The 24,980-nt window shown below is 37.4% G+C and overlaps 1 protein-coding gene across 2 annotated transcripts in view; it reads left to right on the top strand.

Annotated features, from left to right (window-relative positions):
• The window catches only part of GRID2 (glutamate ionotropic receptor delta type subunit 2), a 704,126-nt gene that overhangs the window by 168,230 nt on the left and 510,916 nt on the right, over positions 1 to 24,980 (top strand). The gene's annotated exons all lie outside the window — the stretch shown is intronic.

The following is a 24,980-nucleotide window of genomic DNA, read 5'->3' as shown; positions in this document are numbered from 1 at the left end:
CTCTCTCTCTACCTCTCTCTCTCTCTACCTCTCTCTACCTATCTCTCTCTCTCTCTACCTATCTCTCTCTCTCTCTACCTATCTCTCTCTCTCTCTACCTATCTCTCTCTCTCTCTACCTATCTCTCTCTCTCTCTACCTATCTCTCTCTCTGGAATTAAAGAGCAAAAGACAATTTAGTTGAAGGCAAAACCTGAGATCACCTTGTCCAACACCATGTGTGATTAGCTAGAATAAGAATTGTGCCTCCTGAAGTATGCAAAGCATTCCTGTGTATTATCAAATAGTACCTTTGATTTCATCTATGGGTGGATGGATATCAACTTAGAAAAAAATCATCCCAGAACAGTTTGGAGAGGTTTTTTTTGTTGGGATTCTTGGTTGTTTGAGGTTTGTTTTTTTTTTTTAACATTTTAGGTTTAGGTTGTATTTGAGTTCCTGTTTGATAAGACAAGCTATGCAGAGAGAATTGGATCATGTGGGCTTTACTGATTTGTAAAAACAGTTTTCTTCCTTATTTGGTTGCAGTATAATAATCCGAGGGGAATTTATTAATGGTTCCAGGAGAATGATACTTCAGTGTTAGTAACAGGGATGTGAAACTGAGAAACATGTTTGCCTGACTTATGGTCCATTCTGATGTTTTGTCCACTAATATCCTGCAATTCCACAAATAGGAGGATCACACAATTCTACTCATCCTACCTTGACTTGTTTGTTAATGTTTATGTGCTTATTATTCTCATGCTTTGTTGGGGGTTTTTTGTGGTTTTTTGTGTTGGTGGTTTTTTTTTTTTTTTTTGTTAAGACAATCATCCTTTTCTCTCATAATCATTATAAGTAGAAACAATGAGTCTTTACATCTGCACTGATAAGTTTTCATGGAGATTTTGTAAGTCTGCAACCATCTCTTTTGGACTGCAGGGATTTCTTAATTAAACACAGGCTTAGGCTTATGTTTTATATTTCTTGTCAGAGACAGCATCAATACTGTTCTACAGGCATGTAGAACAATTGAGGCTTAATTGTGGAATGAGATAAACATGTATAAAATCCAATTTCTTTTGTTATTGATCTTCTATATATTCTAGGGAGATAATTTATGTTTGCATACAGATCAGTAGGTCATTGGAGAGCAATTTAAACCTTCCAAGGCATCAGATCTTGCTGGAAGAGCTGTCAGACTACAGACATAAACCATTCCACAATTTAGGATGGTAATAAGAAAACCTTTGTTAATGGACCTACTGGATTTCTCCTTTATTGGCTATTGTCATCAGTCTGGAAGCATGAATACAGACAATGCATGATGCCAGACTTCATTTAGCCAAGCTAATAGCAGTACTTAAGGTAGAGTGGGAAGACTTATTCACTCCCAGTTTGGTGTGTGACTTGAAATCCTTTTGTGAAATGTCTATTATGTATATTGGTGGTTTTTTTGTTAGTTTGTCTATTGAAGAGTGGTTGTGTTTATAAAATGTAATAAGCACTCACAGCACTGCTTAAATAACATTCTGGCAGTGTTATATTTGGAGTGAAATAACACAGGGCACAGTGCTCTGATGGATATGGATTTCACAGTTACAGGGATTTTCAAGGCAAAAGCTTTTATTTTTATTCTTCTCTTATACTTGGCTGCTTTTAGAGTTATGCCTATTAACTTTTATAGATGTCATACATTTTTATGTTAATGGTTCAGCTTTGGCTATAGAGAGAAGCTCAACTTCTGCTCATCAAACTAGTGTACAAGCAAAATTATGACACTTTAAAATGGTTAAAGAGCTGCCTTTATTGTTTTATGTCAATTTATTGCTTGCATGTTTTTATGGTAAAAAGAGAATTTTGTTTCCTGTGTATCAGGACAGACTCACAGAACTTCATACCTGTTTAGTAGAAGGATTCAGGCTTAATCTCATTTTTTTGTAGGTGTTGGCACTGGCAATTTCAATATTGTTGAGGCTCATGCCAGATTTTGCAGTGAGGTAGCAGAAAAGCACCTGCGTTTCTATGGAGCTTCTTTTCATCACTGAGTAATGGGTACTCTGGCAGCTGTGTGCCTTTGCAAAGTCCCACACCCAAGGGGGATAAAGCCTAGTTTTCTGTCAGTCACTACAGCTAGAGGCAAGTTTCTGATTTCATACAAAATCATTTGTGATTCTTGCTAGAGAAACACCCTTTGTAATATAGAGTGATGTATCCCAGAAATAACTGAGAGGCGAATCTGTATTAGAAATCTTCCAACAGCATGGAGCAGCCAGTGGAGCATGCAGAGAAAGAATTGTTCTTGTATTGCTCTTCTGATACAGAGAGGCTAAGACACTGTGCCTTGGTTTGAGCAAGCATAGGGGTTTTTGGATTTTGCTTAATTTGTATTTCCACCAGAGCGACAGATGATACACACAAATTTTGTTTATGATTTCTTGACCTATGTGAAAAAAAGACACTGTTTCCTTTCTTTTCTTCTTTTATTTGATAAGTTCCATATCCAGACTCATTAAAACATCCTTGGTGACAAACAGATTTTCCTCAGATTCAGAAAACTAGAGTGCGATGCAGTGCATTGAAAAATTTGGCTGTAAAATTTTTTTTGTAGTATTTTATTTCAGTTTAACGGTTTGTGTGTACAAAATTATGCACTCAGAGAACCAGTGCTTGTTATGGACTATCTTCTGTTTTACTTTGCCCATTTAACTTCAGATGGAGGTGAAACAGGGAAGAAGTAGTCCATCCCTTTTCCTTGTGTGACCTTGGCCAAGTCACTAAAATGTAATTTCCTTGAGACAGAGAAAGTAAAATAGTGTCAGCAGAAATAGTTTCTTAGGTTTTACAAACTGTTGGTAATTGCTGAATATGGTGAGGCTAATACTCAGAAGCTTATTTTCCTCTTGAATTATACAGTGAACAATCTGTCAATAGACTGTAGACGAATTGCCATTTTTCTTAACGTGTGTTTGAATCTGGGCTAACTACAGGTTAAACTTAGGAGAAAATTCACTGTTATTTCAAATTTTGGCTTCTCATTCAATCACGTAGTGTTCCTTTCTTGGAAGAATGGTATAAGTTTGTTTTGTTGGGATTTATTAAGTGTTTTCCTCTTTTTCTCACAAACCAGTGAAACAGTTGCTGTTGCTCCATAGTCCTTTTCATTAGTTTATCAAAATATTTTTTGATTTAAAAAGAATAATTTACCATAATTTCATACCACCCTTTCATACCATTGTGGGAATTTTTTTCATTTTACAAATTCTAACCAAGTATACGATAAATAGCAGCATTGTCTGCATCCCAGCTAGAGATGGCTCTATTCCAAGACAAGACATTTTGCTCATTTGAGCAGTATGCAAGTTTGGAAATTCAGATTTGTATCGCTGTGCTGTATAACCCAAATTCCAAACAAAAATATTTTATATGCCATATGTATGTCTGTGATTATGCACTGACCTGCATTACCTACATGTGTCTCAACATAATAAAACAAGGGAACATTAGAATTATTTATGTGAGATTGCTGGGGCAGGCCAGATTAAAAAGAAATCAATGACTCTCTGAAACCTTTCAAGTTCAATTATTTGCAGAAGCTGAATGGAGAACATTACCCGATTAAAGGAACGGTATTTTTCAATCCAGTTGGCGCAATTTGTGAAAGACCATACACAGGTGATAATTGGGAGAATATCATCCTCTGTTCAGCCAAGGTGGAAATATCAAAGAGAAGCACTTCCAGTTGGAAAATATCTGCTGAGTAGGATTTAATTTTTATCTGAAGTCACTTCTGTCTGTGACTTCCAAAAGGAAAACAGTGATATTGTTATGATCACTGATGGCACATGAGAGACAGGATGAGCACTCTGAGCCTGACAGCTAAGCCAAAATAATTCAGCAAATTCAGTTTACCTTTGGTAATACATTCAATAAACTTTTTGAGTGCAGTTAGGCAAAACCAACAGTTAGGTGAAAGCAAAATAGAATTGATATATAAAAATGACAAAGGAATGAACACTGTTTGACAGAGGTAGACACAGCCATAGATAAGAGAGACCTGAGATAAAAAGGTTCTCTCTTTTCAGAGTATATCTATACTATATGGGATATATTAGTCGGTGAGTTTCTCTTAGTTTTGAACCAAGGCCATGTAATTTGTTCCTGAAATTACTGCAGTAATACTACTCTCAATCAAAATTAATTTCTCCCCTTTGGGAGAATTTCTCCCCTTTGCAAAAAGTGAAATTTTCAAGAAGGTACTTTAAAATGTGAAGAAGTTTTATGTTACCTTTGCTTGTCATTATTATTTGTTTCTTTCCCATTTTCTTTAGGAAATTTTGATGATAAAGAAAAAATATTCTTTTATTATTTCAAACAGAAAAATCCTTTACAGTTTTCAGCCACATTAAGAAAGTACAACCTGCATCATGATTCAGATACTTTTGTTGTAATGTAGAACATATCTATTGTACTATAGCAAATAAATATTTCCTGAGCTTGATGATAAAGTCTCAGTCCAGTAAGGCATTTAGATTTCTAATTTCTGTTAATATTCTATGAGCATATTGGAATGAGAGTTAGGCCTTTGAAAATCAATGGCATAGCTTCTTATGAGATAGGTTTGCATAAATTATACACACTCTATATTGAAAAGAATATTTTTAATGTGATATACTGACAGATCAAAAAGCTCTAGTTCGTGTGCCATGTGAAAAAGTGGACAATTTCAGTTTCTTTCCTTTTAATCTTCTGCGGTGTCCATATCCCTTACTTTTGTTATAATTTCTATTAACTATGTTGCTTGGGCTGGGAAAATAAGAAAGGTATTACATTAAAAAAATAAATTTAGAACAACACAAATATTGTGTAGTTTGTAAGATGTATTTCTAACTGAGCTATCACAGTGAAGGAAATAGCTGAATGGGAAAAACAAAGGCTCATTAAATCTCGTTAAATGGTGATTTTGCTTCCTTCTTTCTCACTCAAAAAAATAAGTTTCTTTAAAAGGAAAAAACCCATTCTGGTGTGAGAGCCAGCAAGGTAAAAGCACTGTCTTTGTCTGCTGTGTGTCTCATAGATTCTCATTACCCATTCTGTTTGGCAGCCTGCACATAGACTTTAGATTAGTTTGCTTTGCAACCAACAAAGCATAAAAGACCTTTTGCTATCAAATAAATAAGTAAATTGACTTATTAATCTATCCTATGTATTAGGGTATTATTTGAATATGTTTGCCCCTAAAGAGGTGTAAGAAGCAATTAGAGGCTGCTGTAATAGCTGCAGGATGATGACAAAAGAGAAAGGCAAGGTCTAATTCTTCCATCTGTGATCTACCCTGTGTACCCTCTGCATTATCTTTGCAGATAGAGATCTGCTGATGTCAAGGAAAAATGAGTTGGCTGAAGGATGAGGTCCTGTGGAGATAGAATGGTCTTGGTTTGGCTATGATGAACAGCATAGAACAGAACAAAGTCGTCTGATTGGAACTTTGAAGGCAACCATGGCCAAAATATTAACTTTTGCCTGATTCAGTGTCATTTATATTAGAAGTACACCCTGTATGTGCTAATAAGCTTAATGAAGTAAATGGTACCCCATATATGACTGCATTACTCAACTCTCTGCTTAGATCTTGCTTTACATAACATAGGAGGAGAAAAATAAGATGGCTGTATATAAGAAGGGTAGAAATTTCAGCTCGTTAGGAGGAAGACCCAAAGGACCTCAGAGACAGTCTAGAGGATACTCTCCCTCCTTCCAAAGAGGGATGCCTTCACTGTAAGCTTCTTCAAAGGATTACCATTGCCTGTGTTAACACAATATTATTGTTATCGTTAGAGCTCTATCACAGCTCGTGCATTTGTCAATGGCAATTCCAAAACTTTTTTTCTGTTGCTTTAATAAATTGCACTATTAGTCAGTGTGTGATCTCAAGGTTCTTACTAAACGTGACTGGACCTATAAGTTTGGATTGGTTAATCTCAGTATTTGTGGATCTGTGATCATGCAAATTCTTATTGAATGTGACCAGAATTCTAGTGCTGAAGTGAAAAACTGCCCTATTTATGAATCTGTGCCCCTGGAAGCTCCTATTTAACATGACCCGACTTACAGAGCTGCAAAGCCCTCTGAACTCTGGGGACTGACAGGCTGCACTGCAAGGGGTTTATTTTCTGTGAAATTTCATAGTCTTAACACATAACAGATATATACTCGAAACATATATATGTAAAACACATTTATATCCCTGTCAAGTATACAATGGATGTAAATCTTAGTTCCAGATTGTCAGATCAGAAGACAGGTGGGTACTGACCATTTTTTTTCTTTTTTTTTAGTTCCCAGCTCCTGCAGCTGTATGTACAGAGAATCTCTTACTGAAGGGTAAATTTCTAGGTGCCTTTTCCTCCCAGCACCCTGCAGCAAAATACCTTTGTTTAAAATGAATATGTTGTTTGTATAATGATCGTTCTGATTCGAAGGTGCAGGATACTCTGCACAGGCGTAAAACTGTAAAGGACAAAAAGGTACAGCTTGAAGGTAGAGAGGAACTAAGAAATTTTGAATTTGGCTGCCGACAGAAATGATCAGTATTAGTTCAGGGTTCTTTAGACATTCTGGTGCTGAACACTTGAAAATCCTACAGTACTTTTGTTTTTCTTGCAAAAGCAAACTTGGCAATCACAATCATCTGTGTGGAAAGCAATTCAAGCCTTCTATTCCAGTTGGTGAGATTGGTAATGGGGTAGGTAGTTATATTTTTTTGCTTTGTTTCCTTTCTAAAATTGATTCTAGATTCCACTGATTGAAAACACTTTCTAAATTATTGGAAATGTTTTTGTTTTACTGCAGTGTTTAATATTCTGTTTATCTCCACATACACAGACTTTCTAGTTTCTCTCACACCACCCAGCCCAACTGTTCCCCACAACATGAGTTGAAGCCCTGTTAGGTCTAGCACAAAGCCCTAAATGTTTGCAGGAGATTTGTAAACAGTGTTTTTATTTCCTGTCTCTGGCATGAGGAGAAGGCAGTCAACCACACGCTGGTATTTGTGCATTTGTAGTTATTGACAAGTTTATCCAGGTTTTTGGACAGAACTTGATGAGCTCTGGTCCCACTCAGTGTTTCTCTTAGTGCTTTGCCCAGATTGCAATTTTGTGCAGTTTTGCATGCCCTTTCCAGAGTGCAGGGTTTTGTCCTGCTGCCCTGGCACCACAATATGCTTTATGTCCTGTCCCTCTGTATCTTGCATCTTTCAGGTGACTGGAGTTGTTGCATTTGTTTTTCCCCTTCTTTCTACCAAGTGGAAGTCTGTTACTATGTAAAGAGCATACTGATACTGAAAATTTTGAGGATGAAGACCAACAAAACCTCTGAGAACTGCCTGGTACTGGTTAATATTGTTCACTAAGTGCTGTCCCATCACAGTTATTTGAATTTGTTATTTTAAAGCTAACTATTCCATTGTAGGTGGATCCCACAGGTTCAGTTTCTTAGTTCCTACATGCCAGCATTAAAGACCTCTGACCAATATCTGATTAAAATAGCTTCTTTGATCAGATGCATTCAGAATGAAGGGAGAAAATTTTAACCTTTGGAAAATCCTACAGACCTGCACTTCAAGCAGAGGGTAGTGCACATAAGCTTTGTAATTATGGTTCAAGATATGATGCTAAGTAAATTAAGCAAGATACAAGGAGGAAGAAAAATACTCCCAGATGCCATTCTGTAAGTTGTGCTAACATGAAGGAGATGTCAGTCACCAGATCTAGCGATTGACAGAAATATCCCACCTCACGTCTGTTAAACAGGATATTTCAGAAATCATTTTCTGATGGAATCGTCTTTTCCCTCCTCTGTTGCAATTTGTGTAGTTAGCCAGCTCAGTATCAGGGAAGTAAACTGAGGTAGGAGTAATATTTCTACAAAATAAAGTGGATTATGCCCCTATTCTTTCCAGTTTTGCACAACTTGTGTGTAGACTATGGTGCTCATGGTGTTGAAGACTGATCTGCTCTTTGGGCAAATGCTGGTTGCATCTGTCAGCAGTATGGAAGTGGTGACTCAAGGAGAAATGATACAGTGCTTGTCCAGATGCCTATCCCAGCATCCAGACAAGTGGGTGTAAAGGGTCTCTCAGCATACTTCTGTGAGTCAGGGTAGCTTTTGCTCCTAGATGAATTAACCTTTTTCACTTTTTTGCATTTTTTCACACCTGTACTGATGGGTTGCTTAGCAAAGTGTTTTATCACGTATAGGACCCACGTTGAGAACAAGAACCATGGACAAAGCTGGTAGGCCCGTATATAAAATAAAATAATTTGACTACATCTGGGTTGCTCCTGTGTTATTACTGGCAGGAAAGGGATAGGCCGCTGCTCATCCAATTTTAAAGGAGCAATGAAAGCAACTAATTCTGGATAATCAATCTGAATATCCTTTGATGTTCCAGCTCTGTTAAATATGCCGTTTCTGGGACTGTTGTCCCAACACAGATAATAATATTATTTTGCAGGTGTGAGGAATCAAAATTGTCTTTCTGTTTAGAAAAGAAGATATATTTTTATTCACTTTTTAGGTGGCCTCATGGAGAACTCTCAGTCTAGGAGGTGAAATGGGGGTATATAATACTGATATGTTGCCATGAATTTTGTGAGTAATTCTGCTTTCAAAATTGGCTCTGTGGTGACAGGATTCTGTCAGGAAGACAGGCAAGTCACTTTTTGGAGTATAGTCTGAAAATTATGAAAATTTCAGAGCAATTGCTTTCTAGATGTGATGTGCCTGAAAATGAGGATGGACTGTCTTTAGGAAAGCTTGAAGCAGGCATCTCCTTTTTATTGCAATGTCTTTTGGTTTTTTTTCTATGGTCAACTTGAGGCCAAAAGCTAGCACTCTGAAAATAGGATTGTTATCTTAGAAACTTTATTCTTCTGTACTTTGTAGTTCATGGCTTATTTCTGTGAACCACAATTCTTGGAACCTTTTGGGTAGCAGAATCAACGGGAGCATTTCATTTCAGTATCAATAATTATTTCTGGTGATAGATTTTAAGTGGTCCGAAAGAGGATGGAAACAGGAATTGCGATTACAGTGAAATAGGGGAGTAAATCTGTGCTCTGTCCCCTTCTCAGATCAAGGCCAGTCGATTAACACAGCAGTGCTGAAACCTTTTTGGACAAATGTCAGCAAATCAGGCTACAGGGCTTGTTCTGCCTGTAGTCTAAATGGGTAATAACTCCCAAGTGCCTTGAAGCCAGACAGCTTTTCAATCCCCAATCTGAATTACTGCTGCAGTTTTAACCTGGTTACGTGAATAAATCATTCTAAAAAGATACAAGTAAGAGGATATTGAACAGTCTAAGTATTTATGGCTTGTGGTTACACTGGTCCCGGACACAGGGCAAGAAAACCAATTTCCAGGGGTGGCCTACTTCATACATCACTAGTCAAGTATGCTAAAGTGCTGATGGCTAGGAACACCTAACTATGCATGATTAGACCAAGGTGGCAGGACACATTTTCTCCTTTTATATTCCTTGGTTTGAAATTAGAGGACACATCACTCTTCAGCTTAAAAGATCAGAGGTCAGGAAGTTTCAATCTTGTCCTTCTCACATCACAACCTTAATTTCATTTTTCTGCCCCAAACACTATTAAGATCTATGATTAGATGCCATGGTTAGAGGCACTAAAATATCCATCTCTTTGGCTTGTCATCTGTCTGTCTCAACAAACTAGATAGGAACTATGAACTAAAAGTGAGAAATAACTAAATAAGGCCAGGGCACTGCGCATATGTCCTCTTTTTCTCTGATGGATGTCAAGCAGACCAGGACTAAGGGGAATGATTCTCTAGACTATCCAGGTGTGTGCATTATCTTGCAGAGGTGTGATGGTGGCACAGAGCAGGAAGTCTTTAAAATCTGAAAAATGTTAAAAAATTATCAAGATAACATTACAAGCCTATGCCTCAAGCCAGCAGCTGTGAAATTGAATCTGTGTTGCAATCTGATGCTCTAATGGCATCTTCCCAGGCCTTTTGCTGATGGAAGTTGCATCCTTAAGCAGATGAGTAAACTCCTCATAGAAAAAGTTTTGCCAAGATTCAACATGGGTTCTTTAATCATGCTGATTGCTTATTGACCTGTAGGTAAGAATTTTTAACTGTCATGAACTGAGCACAATGCTTATATAGATTGTTGGGGTTTTTTGTCCTCTTCCAGTATCTAAGAAGGAATAAATGATAGCTTGATTGTCAGCAGTCACCTAGGCCAGAATCTCTTGAGTTCCACACCTCCAGTATTCAAGCTTTGCAGCTTTGTCATAAAATCTATCGGTTGACTTGTTAAAATGTTGTATTTAATATTCTCTTCCAGAATGGACCACAGCAGTGTGTTACATGCTTGTACAGTCATTAAAATTGTGAAGAAGGGATGTAAAATACCCTTAATCTTGGTGGCAGTCCCTTTGTGCAAGTCTAGATAAATGCAGGAACAACCAGGTAATAAATAAGTAGTTGTTGCAGTCTTCATTCCTCAGGTGTATTTGAGGAGGTGGCTATTAACTGAGAAAGTGATTTTTGGTTATCTCAGGGACTGAAATGATGCTTAATGTGCAAGAAAGGTTTCAACTTTCTCCTTCCCTCTGTCGCTGGCCTGCTTTGTCTCCCCCTGAATGATCCCCATTGATCACTTACTCGCTTGGTAAGCCAGTTGAGCTCACCAACGTAGGAGAAAACAGACCCAGCCTCCTGCTCAGTGGAAAGACAACTGGGAGTAGAAGGCTGGGAGACTGGGCTTTGATAACTCTGTTTTCATAAACAGCAGCTTGTTGTGTCAGCTCTCTTGTGAAACTTTATGCTCAGAGCAGTTTCAGGAGTCATAGCTTCAGCACTCTCTGGTTAGGGTGCTCAGCAGAGGCCTTTCTGCTGGCAGGGAAGTCTAAGCTTATAGAAGAGTCATTTTTATTAGCTCTTTCTTAGCTTTTAAAAAAATAATTTCAGAAAATCTCCATATTATGCTGAGAGTTACTAAGCTCTGCATGTGACTGCAGTCTTGTGGAATATTTGTGACACAGGGAATCATGTACATTTAGTCAGTATTGGTTTCCTGCTTCTTGGGATAGAAGGTTAAGAGGTTTTTCTTACATGTGCACAGGGACTATCTAGATGACGGATGATTCTTAAAACTGCCTTGGACTTTCAGTGTTAATACTTGAAAAACTTAATAGCCTTAACACGTGTGAAGACTTTTTGTGTAACAGTATGGTGGTGTACAATGGGATGTGTTACAGACCTTGTGCTTTATTTTCAGTTATTTATTAAAGGTTTGGTGAAGACAGAAATTGTATCATCCATCTAGTAGACTCTCCCTTGTTCTCCTGTGCTTTGCAGTAATGGACATAGGCAGAACAGAACTCACCTGTAACACAAGTAGTTTTATGTTCAGAGACACTTGGAGTTCCACATACAAAGAAAAAATAAACAAAACCTATCTTTCAGGGTGCATAATAAAGACTAGAAGAAAACAAAAATTGTTCAGAGAAACTGGGGAGATGCTTCCCAGTACAGCTCCCTAGAGCCTCATCACTAGCTTACTTGATAGACCAGTAGCTGTGTGCAGACTGGCAAAATACTGTTATTTAAGACTTTAAAAATGTGGTTTCTTTTATATTCTTCAAAAATATGATTTTTAAGATTCACTTAAGAAAATCTAATTTGAATGCATTTTTGTGTAATTGTAAATTATTCATTTTAGCAAATTTGTAATCTCCCTTTCTCTGCATGACAGTCACCTTTCTTTTCCCTTTTTGTACACAGCTGAATTCTTATTTTCTTTTCCCTCATCTCTCTTGAGTTTTTATTACTGAAAATGTAGCAGGCATACTGGTGCTTTGCGACTGCCCTCTGAGAACTAGAGCTGTATAATGGAAAACAAGGTCACGCCACAAATGTATGAATTCCATTACAGTTTGTTAATTCCTATTATTTGTACATATATTATTTGAAATTAGATCAAGTTCTGTGAGAGAAGGGTAGAACACAATTTTGCTCAAGCAGAAGATGAATCAAAATCCTAAAGGTCTTTCTGCACTTTATTCAATAATCCCAGACTAAACAGTGATGGAGAAATACAGAGAAGTGGTCTCTGGCACAACTGGATGAACATTCTTGTTTTCAATATTCCCACATATGAAGCTAAGCAAGCAATTCAGATAGTTGTGGGCATAAATGAACTTTGCTGAACTTCTTCAGACAAATTCTGTACTCTCTTTTCCTTATTCACAAGTTCTGGCATGTGACTTTGCTAGCATATTAGTAGGTTTCTAATGACAGTAATGGTGTGTGAAGAGTGCAACTTTAAATTGCTATACTTAATTATAACTATTTTTCCCTCTCTGCTCTCCTGCAAAATTATTTCCTTTTTTATTTGATAGCCAGTGATCAAATGATTTAATGAAATGATCTGTGGAGAGTTTCTATGGAAAGCAGATTTGACACCTCTGATAATTCAAGAGGTTTTGGTTCATTTCTTAGGAGAAATGGCTTTAAAGAGTCTCTAGGGCTTTAATATTAAGTTCTGCCTATAATTTACCTGTTGGATATTGTTTTTAAGAATGCAGTACCTTCAAAATTGCATTCTTTGCTATTTAAAGCCCAGTGTTCAAATGATCAAATGAAATTACCTCTGGAGGTCCACAGTAGTCTAAAGCAATGTCTCATGATAGACTTCAGCTACCTTTAGATTGAGCTATAAAATGTAACATTGGTTACTAGGCTTCAGGAAGTGCTGTCTTCATCAATGAGATCTTATTAAAATCTATGGACCCTTTTAGTGTCTGGATTAGCTGCCACTGCTCTGGGTAAATCTATTTGAAAGAAAAAGGAGGGAAATATCTGTTCTCTAAATACCTTTTGGCTGTCTTCTCAGTAAATTGGACATAGAAATTTGAGGTAGAAATGTGCTTTTTCTCCTGCAAACGAACATTTCATTTGCCTGAAGGGCACAATGTGAAGGCTACTGTCTCCTGCTCTGGGAATGTGTTGCATGATGACAATAGAAGGGAGTATATTTGTATTCTTTTAAATTCTATCTTCATAATGTTTTAAAATATTAATTGCAGAAAAGGGTGGGAAGGAGCGGAACATGGAATAGTAGGGGAATAGAAATTGCCTTGTGTGGGTTAGAATAGAGCAGCTGAAAGGCAAGAACAAGAAATTATCTGCTAATTTGTGCATCCTGTTGCCATATTAGGATAGAAATAAGTTATGCAGAAGATAGAAGTTTATGCTGAAGTTGTTGTAGCAGACAACAGCATCTTTCTAGTGCACATATGAGCTTGTGAACTAGCAGAACACCTCTCTGAGGGCAGAGATACTGGCAAAAGATGTGCAAGATGCTCTCTTTATCCTTTCCACTCCATTAGTGCAACAATGTAATGAAGTTTAAGTGAGGCAGTTTGTTATTGATGGAAGCTCAGCCTTGCTGCTAACCCATAGCATAGAGGAGGTCGTGCTCTGCAGTGTCAACGAAAATCAGTGCTAATGGAATAACTTAATTAAAATTAATTGGGTATGGTTCTGTCTCTTAAATGTAAGATTGATGCAGGTTATTTTTAGCTGCTTTTACTTAAGGCTAAACTCAGTTTACTTAAGATATCCCATATTCTTTGTTTTCTTCTCTTATTCACATAAAAGTTGGAGTACAGTGAAATGGTTCAAAAATATGGAGAATTCAGGATTGGGAAAGACATAGCAGACCATCCTAGTCTGTTCTGCTTCTAGACCTCGTTAGCATCTATAAATTCCCTCATTCCTCAGCATCTATGTTAACTGATGTCACAATAAGGATTGTGTTCATGAGAGCGAGAAAGAACTGCATGTGACAGGACATGCTGCATGTTGCATATCATCTGAACAGAAAATCTGGCCTTTTCTCAGTCAGTGACATTTTCAGCACTGCCTCAACTTTGGTGTGGTAGCTGCAGACTATGCCCTATAAAACTGTGGTTTTTATATCGTTCCATGCAACTGGCAGATGTCTGTCCATGGAAGATAAGAACAAGTATCCTGTCATGTCTTCTATACAGCAGTAATTTAGGTGCTTGCCTGTGTTTTGTACTGGCCTTGAGTAAAGCCTACAGAACCTGCATTTTCTTGTCTGATGCTATTTATTTACTCTTTTTGCATGTACCAGAAGGTAACATTTAAAAGTGTAAATACTTGTGGATGGAGAAGAAAAGAGGAAAGGTAAAAACCACAATTGTCTGTATTCTTGTTGTTGAAAATGGAATATAATGTTGATTCAGGTTATCATCCTATTTTTGCTCTAATGCACTTCAGGGAAGATCAAATTACCTTTATTCAGGTCACTGTCACCACTACTCTGGAGCAGTACCTGTACATACCACAGCCTGTATAATCAGCCACAAAATACCTTGTTTTATTGCACAGTTGACACTTTCTGAAGCAGAAAAGTAAAAAAACAATGACAAAATCGTGGCATTCTGTGGGGCATCTCTTGCCTATTCTTACGCAAAGAACTTGTGCCTTGAAGAACCGTAAATTAGATGGCAGAAAATTGTGTGGGTTGCAACTCAGGTTAAATGCCTCCAACTATTAAAAGCATGCCACTGCAATCAAATGTGCCTTGCCTCAGAGAAAAAGAATTTAACATCTCCCTCCCCCAAGCCCTCCATATGCAAAACATACGCTTAGTGGTTCTTCCCTCCACAGCTTAACTAAACACTGGGAAAACTGAACTTGCACATATCTGCTTTCCTATGGCCCCATTTCTTCCTGCTGATTTCTGGTATGCTTATGGTTTTTGTGAGATTACTGGGGGTATTGAGAGAGTTCTTAAGTTTTGAGAGAGGTCAGTGATTAAAATACTTGCTTTTCTGTGTGCATGTGGCCACACTGGTAAGTGCTATAAGCATGCTTATTTTTCAGTATGGTATTTCCCTTCCAAGATAGAATACTTTTTGCCAGCATTTTGCAGAATGAGCAAGAACTAATACATTTTTTCTTAGACAACTCCTGTAAACTGCTAGAGATAATCCTTAGTTTTCTACTGAAAGACCAATGAATCATTAGCACCACAGGAGAGAATTGTAATGAATTCTGATTAATCTGTAATACACCACCACTCCAACATCCTTTGTTAATGGAATTTTTGATTAGATTAATATTTGAATTATAAGGGGTTTCATCAATTCCTTCTGTAAAAGCTGTACATGCAAGTGACTTTACCAGCTGGGGAGTATTTAGCTGGCAGAAGCTGTAGGGGAGTGTCCCCATCTCAACATCTCAGTACAGAGCCTTCAGGAATCTGTCCATTCTTGTAATGGTTTTCCTCAGCTTTTCTTACAAGTATACTAGTATAGTGACCAGTTGCTACTACCGAGATGTCTTCCCTACTTAGTCTTTTCACAGACAGGTGCTTGCCTTTTATTGCTTTTCCTGCAGGTATTTTTAAGTGCTTAGCAGATTGACTGAAAGGAGATAAGGTGGGCAGTGGGTCTCTAGACTGGGAACTCTGAAGCATAATTTCAATTTCCCTTCTGGAAGGCAGGCAAAGGTAAAAGGCCAAAGTTGCCTTCAAAAACTGCCAGGGATCTGACTGGAAAATGGATGAATGTGGCCAGCATCCACATGATGCACTAATTAATCTTTCAGAGAAATTATAAAATAGATCACGTCTAAAGTAGTTCTGCATTTGTTTATCTATATCCTCTCCTTTCATTGAAAAACCCTTCCATTATTTAGCAGAGAAAAAAAGTATTATTTGATATATTTTATGTACTGGTATATTTACCAAGTAGTAAAGAATATTTACCAAATATGAAAGGGATGATATTTCAGGCTGAATTTCTTGAAGGACAGATAAAGTTCTAGAGAACACCTTTCTACAAACACTAATTTCGTCCAAGTGCTTGATAAACTAGAATGGTTTTTTAATTATGCAAAATAAGCTGCTACCACTGCTGAAATTATGAGAGAGATCAAGCATTGCCTGCAGGAAAGATCCAGGGTGTTCTACTTAATAACAATAAGTCATCAAGGAGACTTGAATTGAACAGAATAGGGGAAGTGTCCTAGAAATTAAAACTTACTGTACCCCTTTTTAGAGAATTAGCTCTCCAGTGAGCATACATAATAAATTTTACAACTGTGGCTGCAATTTCTACATGCAAGGATTGTGACTTAAGGGGGCTTCTTGGCAGGGTTGTGGTATCTGTGGAAGACAGAGTGCAAGCTGTAGTGCAAGTTTGTCTGTGGGTAACAAAGCTTCTCAGTCTTCAGAGGAGAGCACATGGGTTCATATTTTGTGATACAAAAATCCTACAAATATTTGGCATTCTGTAGGTGTGATGAGACTGAGTCATCTATACCTTCTATGTGGATTTGCCTAAGTTCTCCTCTGTAGCAAGTGCTCCCAAAAGACAAAAATAGCTTTAAATTCAAAAGCCAGACTCATCTTGAGTATAACTTATAGCAATTGATATTTTGAAGCAGAAAATAACCCCACTCAAAATATCCACGTAAACTGAAACTGATATTAAAAGTTTGCAAATTTTACTCTGCCTGACTTCTTTCCACTTGCAGTCTTTCCATTCCTTCTCTGGTACAACCCCAGCCTTTCCTTCAGGCTTAGTTTTCTCCACAGTGGTTCTGTGGCTGGAGAACAATGTTTGTGTTCTCCTCTGGAGAAAGGCTTTTTATCCATCACCTCCAAGGCCCGACTGCCTCTCACTTCTCTCGGCCATTTCTGCTGTCCAGATTCGTGTCCTTTCTGTAAGCTCTCCTTCCCAGTCCTCCTTCTTCCTTCTCTTTCTTCACTCTTCTTGCATCTCAGCCCCAGTGAAATCCTTTCTCTCCCCAGGAGCCTCACCATGACCCAATGTGCAGAAGCAGGACAAAGCAATAACAAATTTCCCCCTAATGTGCATCCCCAATGTGCTCTGTTATAACATACCTACACAATACACATGTGTTTTATACAGTAAAAGAAAAATTAAAAGTAAACCAGATGGTGATCATTACAGCAAGACACTGTGGGTTTGCAGAAAAATATAAATACATTAGGAAATCAGCAGAAGTTAGAAATGTTGGACATGCTATGAAACCTGAATAATATACAGAGGATAAAAAGGTACACAGCTTTTATTGACTAACAGCCCCTTCATGATTATATTAAGGTCAGTGGCAAAGCTTTCCCTCATTTCATTAGAACTGGACTTGGTCTTAGTTGTTATTACTTAAAACACTCCAAGGAATAAACAGAACAATCAGAATTGCAGTGAAAAGGATAGTTCACTGGATGGAAAAGAGAAAATATCAATAAAGTGGAAATGTATTTATCACTATGATAGATGGTCTTCTAAATCTCAGGCTTGGTACTATGCGTGATTTTGGCCATTTATTATAGCCACTTGTTATATGAGCAAGTAGAGAAGCAAGACTATACATTAGCAATGACTGGGTCATTCCAGGTAAGAAAAATATATTTTATGGTAACAAGTGCAAAAATAAAATTTTAGTTGAGGGATAAAAGACTGAGAGAAATAATTTTTTTCCTTTTTTCCCTCTGTATTATACACTGTAAAATAATATGAAATATGATTTGTTCTATTCTACTTGCAGGAAAGACCAGTGAATGCAATTTATGGTCACTGCTGGAGGCAGTAGAGGCTTGAGCTAGGTATACGATGAATTTTTTTTCCTCATAGTTCTTAAACTGCAGAACGGTTTGTTGTATAATGCTCAGGTACTAGCACCACTTGCTAGGTGACTAGCAAAGAATGATTTTTAAAGAAGATGCCTTCCATCAGTTTTCTTGATGAAAAATGGAAAGAAAGGTATCCTCACTTCCTTCTGCTGTGTTTTGCTTACCTTCACCTTCATATCAGAGCTATTCTTTTGTATGGCTCTAGTTTTTCTTGGCAGTTTTATGTGTACTATGAGGTTTCAGAGCTGACATTTCAGGGTTCAAACACGTTCAAATGTAATTTGGTAATGCTAAAAGAAGCAAAGATGATTTAGAGAATTTATTAAATACAACAACATGTCTGTCTCAGGGGGTTATTTGCTGGCAGTGCAGTAGTGGCAGGTCATTAGGAAGAGAATAGATGAGTGCTTTGGTTTGTTCTCTCACCTTCCTGCCACAGCTATTTCCTTATGCTTTGCAGGCCTGGGTGGGCTTCCATGTAGTTGACTGATTTGTTTTCGATTGCACTTACACTTGCATATGTAATCTGAAAAGAAAAAAAATAAGGCTTTCTTAATATATACTTAATTTCTAATATTTTTTTTGTCATCTCATTTTCTCTGCAATGAGTTTCCAAGACAGCAAAGCTCACCATTAGATGAGGTACAAACAACAGCTCTCTACTTACCATATCTTGTGCAAAAAAATATGTAAATATACTTCATAGTTACATGAAGCAAGAAGGATCAGATATTCAGCTCTAAGTTGGGATCAAGTTGAAAAAATTAGGGATCAGTTTGAAAATCCACATGAATGTACTTTGTAGTTGATAGTGAGGTCTTAGGACATACAGGTGTACTAATTAGGAGCTGAGCAGACCAATGTCATTCCAAAGACATGAATATACAAAACAGATCTTTGGTCCTGTATAGATAGCTCTGTTTTAATTTTTTCTTATTTTGTGTCTCATAAAACACAGTTGTGGAAGTGGAATGTTAGTGATACTGTAGATAGCTCTGCTCAGCTAATGATATTCGAGGATGGTGCCTGGCTTTAAGAAAAGCATAGTCCACATAAGTAATTTCCTTTCATAGTGTTAGTCTTGTATAAGTTTACATACTTTTAATTTTCAACTTCAGGTTTATTTTGATCTTTTAATCTTCTTCACTAGCATGTGAAGGGCAGTTAATCTTCACACCACTTTATTAAAACAACAGAGTAATGAAGCTCCTTACATGGATAGCACTGGCAATCAGATCCAATAAGAAAAGCACAGAGAAGAACTAATGGCTGGGCTAGAAACATAATTGATTCATTCCTCTGGACTTTTAATTAGAAATATATCAATTTTAGATGTTCAGTTTACTTCACGGAAATGAATCATCTCTCTCAAGTTGACTTTCATGTTTTTTCTCCTCCAACGGGTCATATCTTGGTTATGTTCTGTAATGCAGTCTAGTTTTCCATACATTTTTTTCACACTGTAATCTATATGCAAGGCTGTTGGATTTTATGTATTTTTTTTGTTTGTTCCCAAAACCATATATGGAACTTTTTCAGGTAGCAATAGACTCCAAGACTTTGGCTGTATGGACATAAGTTTCCACTCACTGCACCAGCGCTGGTTACCACTGTTCCCCAAATGCTCGACAAACAGGATGGAACATTTCCTATTTTTTGCCGGTTCAGGAGACTCCTGTTTCCAGGGCTTTGTCTCCTCACCAGTTTGCTTAGGAGAGAAATTGTATTTTGCTGTTTATTGTTTGCAATGCAGATATATGCAACCATTTTAAAAAAGCTGAAGGCCAAAACTGTTGCGATTATGCAAATATCTTCTGGATTTTGTCATTTAGCTGGGATGGGAGACTTGGTGCTTGTCCAAGTGTCACATCCAAACAATCACAGACCTATGGCTTTGTCTGAAATGCAGAAACTGTGCTTTCTTTGGTGTTTGCTTTCAGATTATATATTGGGTGTTGGCGTCTTGTAGGTTTGTTTTGTCTTTCTCTCTCACTGTTCTAGTCTAGTTTTGATTAGAAATTAATTAAATTAATCTTTCCCAAGTCATTCCTTTTCTACCTGTGATGGTAACTGGTAAGTGACCTCCCTGTCTATCTCAACCCCGAAGCTTTTTCATCACATATTCTCCTCCTTTCCTGTTGAGTAGGGGGTGTGAGAGGGCACCCAGGTGAGCACTGGCAGCCAGCCAAGGTGAAATCCACCACAGGGTTGTAAAGTTGGGGGTTTTTTTTTATTGGGAGGTTTGCTTCTTGAGTGAGAAGTAAAAGGTGTGGAAAAAACATGCAGTGATCCTGGAAGAATGCCTCTTCCCCATCCAGCTGATCTCTGGGAACAGATGTCTTGCAGACCACCTTGACAGGAGGTAGGGTCTGAATTTGCTTTGTGATAGAAGGCGAGTCAGTGAAACTTCATTTTCTAATGAAGTAGTATGGAAACTCCAAGTGGTTTCTCGGAGTATCAGCTGTGAAAACTGTAATTACAGCTATAAAGTAGCAAAAACTTCAGTAGAAAAGCTCTAGGGTACTACTCTTAATCTGTAGTCTCTTAAGCACCTGTAGTTTGGGGGAGTTTAAGAACATCTGGATACAGATGAGCCTGTTTAGTAATATAGGAAATTCTTCTATTCACCTGTTCTTGAATTCCTCTAAGAATTTTCTTACGTTCCAAACCAACTGGAACAGCGTAGTGCTAGAGAGAGATTAATATCAGTTGCTTTGTCAGTCATTTTTTTTCTTCTAAAGAGGAAAGTGGGAGAGAGAAAAACCAGTTCACTGACAACTCTATAGCTCCAGGTTTGTGCTTATTCTGGTTAGATGGTTTAGCAGTAAACAGTTAGTAAACACAGAAGCATTTGCTGTCCAGCACTACTGATATGTCTCACAGCAAGAAAAATAGAGATAGTGAATGCTCCAGGATTCTGACGCAAACATTCTGCCCTAAACACTAATTTAGTCCTTTTACTTCCTTTCCCTGCTCACCCCAACCCCCAGTTGTAATGGTATGAGTTAAATCTTGTCTTCCAGACTGTGGAAGTACATTTGAAATGTCTGAATTTCTGTGTGTTAGGTGCCTTTGAATTTATTTCTGTCTTGAGTGCTTGCCACAAATTAGAATAATACCGCTCCTCCTCTTTCTGTATTAAGTTCTCCTTTCTTTTAGGAACTGAATTGCTCATGAAGGTATGTTTTTCAAATGCCTTTCTGCATTTTACTTTCTAATTACATGACAAAGATGGAGTTATTAATGCTGTAATAAACTATCTGACTGCGATTGCTGGAGGGTATTCCATTTTTGCTTAACTTCCAACATTTATCAAACCCTAAACTGCTAAAAATTAAATTGGGCCCTTAGAGATAACACTTCTTTACCAGTGTTGTGTTGAATCTGACACCAACATCTGGGGGTTATATTGAGTATTACTTGATTGGCATAAGTAAAAATCAAACTAAAAATTACATCACATTTCTAAAACATGAGATTTTATCTTGCTTATAGGCATTGCTTTCAATTCTCATTACAAATTAAAATTACAGTGAGACACATCAGTTTTCTGTACAAATGATGCCTAATATTACCAACTGTCAGGTTTAACAGATATCAAAGACAATTCTTGGCCCAGGTTGCCTTGACAACACATGTTGGTTTTGGCCTTCTTTGTCAATTCAAATTCTTGAGTTCATAGAATTTAATTAAGCTACCTTTTTCTTTTTTTTTGGTAAAAAGAAACCATTCAGGGGATGCCACTGAAATTTGAAATACATTCAAATAAAACTATTAAGAAGTGGATGCTATAAGATTTTTTTATATATATATTACTTGCTGAAAACAGAATTTATCATACTTTTTTGTCATCTATTCTGCTTTGAGGTTTCAGCATGCAGGACTGTAAACTCATCAAGACCCATTCACTCCAGTTGTTTTTCCCCCTGTACCCACCAATTATTTCTCTAGATTAAATCCTGGAGTTTGTAAGTTGTCATTTCCATCTAACCAGGGACCTTCAGGAAGTTATTTCTTAACTAATGATCTGTGCTTTTTGGCAAGCACCAAGCTTAACGTTCACGTTTCTAATGCTGCAGAGCTGATGTCAGCCCATGATAAGGTGCTTCAGCGGTTCATTGCCTCCAGTGTTAAAAATAACCTCCTTATTTTCAGACTGTATTAATCTTACTTCGGGTTTCGGTCATTCATTTGTGATTCTTCCATTATCAAATATTTCTGCTTCATGTATTTCTTAAAGGCTGTAATCAAGTCACTCCTTCATGTTCCTTTAGATCGGCAAAGCAGGTTGATGCTCCTTTTTATGTCATGCTTTCCTGGTTTTTTAGGCTCATATTTGATGTTGTCTTTTGAATCTTCAGTCTTCAACAATTTTTCTGAAGTATGAAGAGGCAGGTAGGACTCACCCATCCAAAGGCACTTTGATTCAGTGGCAGATGAAAGGTACTTGGACCTTCCTAAGCCTACTCAGTATTTGCTTATCTATACACATCCGAGTGCCTTTTTTTGACTGACACCACTGCAGAGTTGCTCAGGTTCCTCTAAGTAGGTGCTACGACCTGTAAATGTCCATCTTCAGCCACCGTTCCTTTGGATAGAGTCACCACTTAGTAAATCTAATCTTTGCTTCACTCCTAGGAACATGAGTGTCATAGTCTACATGGAAATGTAAGAAAAATGAGGGGGGAAAAGAAAAGGCAGATGGTTGAGTTCAAAGCTGTCATTACAAAATTTAATTGCATCCAATTTTGCAGAAGAAGAGCTGAAAAAAATCAGACTTTGGTGTTTGTTTTGACTCTTATCTATACAGATTATTTTCCTCTAATTTACTTTAAATTTTGGGTTTACTGTCACTCAAAGTCACTCTTTATTTATTGGTCTGCTGCTCAGTAAAAGGGTAGCAAAAGTGACAAATCATCAATCAAGCTGGAGTACAAGTGATCTTTTAATAGGGTTTTGTTTTCAAAATAGATAGCTGTTGAATGACAAAGCAAATGACTTTTCTGTGCAACAACTTTGTTGCTGTTAATTCCTAACAATCTCCTTTCCAACAGAAACTCAGACTTTCCCTTCTGATGCAGCTCAGCTTACTTGCTACTGTTGTAGCACAGAATCATATTGGTTGCTGCATTTGTGCCTCTAAATAACTTATTTTGATAAATACCTCATAGACCATGTCCCAGCTTCTGGAGAAGCTTTTAATATTTAATTTTGCCATTTTCATGGATATAAATTTGAGGTGAATATTTTTATCCAGAAAGCATTTCGTCAGTTCTATTCAAAGAGCAAATGGTGGCACATTTAATTATTGCCATTTAGAACGGGAATACATGTTCATTTTTAGCTTCAAGAACCTGATATAATGCAAAAAATACAATTTGTTTGCCTGCATTCATCTGTGTTTGAAGAAATACTCCAGCTGTGTTATTCACATAACTTCAACAGGTTGTAGGGTTTCTGTAACCATTTTGATCTGCAAGGAGCAAGGGTTTAGGATTTTTTTTTTTGTTAGTTTATTTGGTTTTGGTGTTTCTTGCTTGTTTGTGGTGAGGAGTGTTGTTTTTTCCTTTATTTTGGGAAAAGGGAGGGAGGGAGCTTTTTGCTTTCTTTTTTCTTTTGTGTTGGTAGAAACACATGTACTCACGATAGTACCAAACATCCCCAGTCAGAAATGACCTGTCATGATCTATGCTGTGCTTAAATGCCTTTTCTAGGATTGGGCTGTCTGCCTTTTTTTTTTTCGTACTTTTCAAAGAAAAATGCAGTAGATGGGACTAAAAACCAGGAGAAGAGAGGAAATGACAAAGTTGAGCATGAAAAAATAAGACCGTGATTTAAGATCACTCTGCAGTTTCAAAATATTATTTATCAGTGTCAATAAATAAATTATATCAGTTTTCTGCAAGTGCCACTCAGCTTGGCCATAATTTCTTAACTAATAGCTGTTATGAATCATAGACAAGATTTAATCCTGAAGAGAGATTTATTGGAGAAAGAGGCAGAATGCATAGACGAGCAAGGAACACAAACAACAAACCAACCAAACAAGCCAAAAATAACTTTTGTATTACGAAACTGCCTTAAAAAGTTGCTTTAGTTTTTTTCCACTCTCAGACTGCATCCTTTACTCACTCACTATGACAGATTAATTTGGACAACAAGGATGAGACATCTGCCGCTGTAAACTCTGCCTCAGCATAGGGAAAGCTGCCCTTGGCACAGCAGACCACAGAGATTCTGCGGGACAGGGGACAGCTTGTTGCATTCATGTGCAGAGAACTATTTATATTCAAGTCTTCCTGTTTTAGTCCTAAACTTCTCCCTTGGAATTTTAAAAAGCAAATAGCAATTAAAAAATGCACGTATCTTTGAAAAGCCTTATGCTTATACTTTACAAATGTAAGCTTGATAATTTATCTTCTTCCTGACATATGTATGAATTATATGCATAACTTGGAAAGTATTACGACAGTTTTGAAGCCATGTTTAAGATACATTTGTAAAGCACAGATTGTGTCTGAACTCTGAAAGATTCGGAGTAATTTTTGGTTTGCAAGGAAGAATCATATAAAAGCTTGGAAAATTGGAAACCAGTTCAGTTAGCCTAGTGTAGATTTAAGAGTGAGTCTGAGGTTTGAAACTCACTGGTAACACACTCTTCTGAACTGGGATTCTGGGGAAGTCTTAAAATTATTCTAGATGTTACTTATTTTTGTACCACAGAAACATCTGGGCCTCAAATTAGCTGAAAAGGCCTGGGACAGATCTGTGAAAGGATTCCTGTCAGATTCAGTCAGCCTGTTTTAAGTATCATGGAATCTCAAGAGGCTTTAGGCTATAAGAATTGATAATGAAGTTTTTCTCACTTTCTGCTCTTGTCCCTTTCTCCAAAGGTACTACTTGACTTTGGAGCAAAGGACTCTTCAAGTCCTGGAGCTCAGCCTGTGTGTGCCAACTTTTTGTTTTGTTGATGACAAAGAGTGATGACACCCAAGTGGCAAAGGGCTACAGAAACCTTTCCAGGGTTAGTTCTTTGTTGTGGTCCTCCTCTGCCTTCCAGCAGGTGTTGCACTTTTTTGAGAATGCATTAGCAAATGATTTTAAAATAATCGGGAAAAACAGAAAGGGAAAAAGCAGTGGACCCATGCTTTTCCCTTAAGGTTAGGCTAAGTATATTGCACTGTTGGATTATTTTTTGGTTTTAATATCTGTTTTTATAGCTGTGAACATTTTTCTTTGGTACTCGAATACTGAGAAAACATTC

The sequence above is a fragment of the Corvus hawaiiensis genome, chromosome 5 (assembly GCF_020740725.1).
Source record: "Corvus hawaiiensis isolate bCorHaw1 chromosome 5, bCorHaw1.pri.cur, whole genome shotgun sequence".
Lineage (NCBI taxonomy): Eukaryota > Metazoa > Chordata > Aves > Passeriformes > Corvidae > Corvus > Corvus hawaiiensis.
The sequence above is the reverse complement of the archived record's forward strand: the minus strand, read 5'-3'. Positions and strand labels throughout refer to the sequence as shown.